The sequence below is a fragment of the Amia ocellicauda genome (genome assembly GCF_036373705.1).
Source record: "Amia ocellicauda isolate fAmiCal2 chromosome 11 unlocalized genomic scaffold, fAmiCal2.hap1 SUPER_11_unloc_1, whole genome shotgun sequence".
Lineage (NCBI taxonomy): Eukaryota > Metazoa > Chordata > Actinopteri > Amiiformes > Amiidae > Amia > Amia ocellicauda.
Genome location: NW_027102659.1, coordinates 170,223 through 172,908, shown reverse-complemented (window position 1 = coordinate 172,908; position 2,686 = coordinate 170,223). Strand labels below are relative to the sequence as shown.

The following is a 2,686-nucleotide window of genomic DNA, read 5'->3' as shown; positions in this document are numbered from 1 at the left end:
AAGAGCCGACCCATTCACACTCTACAGTTGACCAACAAGAAAAACAAGAACAACAGGTTATGGGCGGCCTTGTTGTTCAGGGTTTTATGGGTGTACACTTTCTGACGGATATGACGTAGGAATAATTAAGGAAATAACTCTACCTAAAATCACGCCTCCCAATTATGACGTAGGAATATTAATAAGCGTAGGGCATACGTCATAACAAAATAGGCCGCGCCCATAAAACCCTACTATCTACTCATAAGAGTAACAGCAATGTCGCCGATCCTGCTACGGTCGTATTGTAACAGCAACAACATGTATCGATTTTAAAACTGTCAGTTCCAGCGCCTCGCAAAGCTACCCTTCTGTGATTGTTTGTTCTCAAGGTCAGGATTTCTTGACACTCCGAGGGATGGCCGGCCGCGTTACAGGGACAGATAACACGGCACTAGCACGCGTGCACCGCGGGTTGTTTCCGCCCGGTTTCGAACCAGGGACCTTTCGCGTGTGAGGCGAACGTGATAGCCACTACACTACGGAAACCGACCTGTCCTGGTGTTTCGAATGGCTCCCATCGAAGCCGGCTGGTAAAACGCGCACAGGCGTTTCCCGTGGGCCAGCCTGTGAGATAAAGGTTTCTATTTTCACTGACCTATTTTGCATTGCTCAAGGGCACATCAGGACACTTTGGAAACTCTTTTAAAGGAAGAATGCCCTGAGCTATGACAAGACTTACACTTACCCCAACAAGGTGATGCTCAATGGCTTGTTCAAACAGCTGCTGCTCGTCTTGTGCCACCATCAGACAATCACAGAGCTATTGTGCCTTCTACACCTTACGGTAGCTTTACTTTAACAATAATAATGACGGCGACCACGACGACAAAAAGAAAAACAAGAACAACAACAACAACAACAACAACAATAACATCATCATCAGATTTTAATTAAAAGTGGCTACACCAGCGTTTACAATTTCAACCTGTCGACGGACGGACGCTCTGAGTCCAACAATTTCGGGAACTCCAATGAAGGAAAGCCACCTACCACCTCCGGGGAACCACGAGGGCAAGCAGGACGAAAAGGGCCGGCCCACAGCAGGCTCTTTCCGCCCGGTTTCAAACCGGGGACCTTTCGTGCGTTAGGCGAACGTGATAGCCACTACACTACGGAAACCAACCCGTCCTGGTGTTTCGAATAACTCCTATCGAAGCCGGCTGGTAAAATGCACACAGGCGTTTCCCGTGGGCCAGCCTGTGAGATAAAGGTTTCTATTTTCACTGACCTATTTTGCATTGCTCAAGGGCACATCAGGACACTTTGGAAACTCTTTCAAAGGAAGAACGCCCTGAGCAATGACAAGACTTACACTTACCCCAACAAGGTGATGCTCAATGGCTTGTTCAAACAGCTGCTGCTCGTCTTGTGCCACCATCAGACAATCACAGAGCTATTGTGCCTTCTACACCTTACGGTAGCAACAAATCTAACTACTGCTTTACTTTAACATTAATAATGACGGCGACTACGACGACAACAAGAACAACAACAACAACAACAACATCAACAAGAACAACAACAACATCATCATCATCATCAGATTTTAATTAAAAGTGGCTACACCAGCGTTTACAATTTCAACCTGTCGACGGACGGACGCTCTGAGTGCACCGATTTCGGGATACTTCGGAAACTCTTTCAAAGGCAGGACGCCCTGCGATCAGACAGTGCCTGCACTTAGCCCAACAAGGTGATGCTGAATGGCTTGTTCAAACGGCTGGTGGTCTTCCGTCACCACCAGACTATCAGAGCTATTTTGTGCCTTCAACTACATAAGAGTAACAGCAATGTCACCGATCCTGCTACGGTCGTATTGCAACAGCAACGACATGTATCGATTTTAAAAGTGTCAGTTCCAGCGCCTCGCAAAGCTACCCTTCTGCGATCATTTGTTCTCAAGGTCAGGATTTCTTGCCACTCCGAGGAAGAGAAAACGACGGCCGGCCATGGGGCAGAGAGATGAGGACGGGTAACACGGCACTGGCACGCGTGCACCGCGGGTTGTTTCCGCCAAGTTTCGAACCAGGGACTTTTCGCGTGTGAGGCGAACATGATAGCCACTACACTACAGAAACCAACCTGTCCTGGGGTTTCGATTGGCTCCCATCGAAGCAGGCTGGTAAAACGCGCACAGGCGTTTCCCGTGGGCCTGCCTGTGAGATAAAGGTTTCTATTTTCACTGACCTATATTGCATTGCTCAAGGGCACATCAGGACACTTTGGAAACTCTTTTAAAGGAAGAATGCCCTGAGCTATGACAAGACTTACACTTACCCCAACAAGGTGATGCTCAATGGCTTGTTCAAACAGCTGCTGCTCGTCTTGTGCCACCATCAGACAATCACAGAGCTATTGTGCCTTCTACACCTTACGGTAGCAACAAATCTAACTACTGCTTTACTTTAACAATAATAATGACGGCGATCACGATGACAACAAGAACAACAACAACAACATCATCATCATCATCATCATCAGATTTTAATTAAAAGTGGCTACACCAGCGTTTACAATTTCAACCTGTCGACGGACGGACGCTCTGAGAGCACCGATTTCGGGCACTCCAATGAAGAAAAGCTACCCACCGCCTCCGGGGAACCACGAGGGCAAACAGGACGAAAAGGGCCGGCCCACAGCAGGC

The 2,686-nt window shown here is 48.0% G+C and overlaps 1 non-coding gene across 1 annotated transcript; it reads right to left on the bottom strand.

Annotated features, from left to right (window-relative positions):
* Positions 1-455: 455 nt before the first annotated feature.
* Positions 456-528, bottom strand: trnav-cac (transfer RNA valine (anticodon CAC)). Its single transcript has one exon. It is a non-coding gene; the product is annotated as a tRNA-Val (tRNA).
* Between the last annotated feature and the right edge of the window lie 2,158 nt (positions 529-2,686).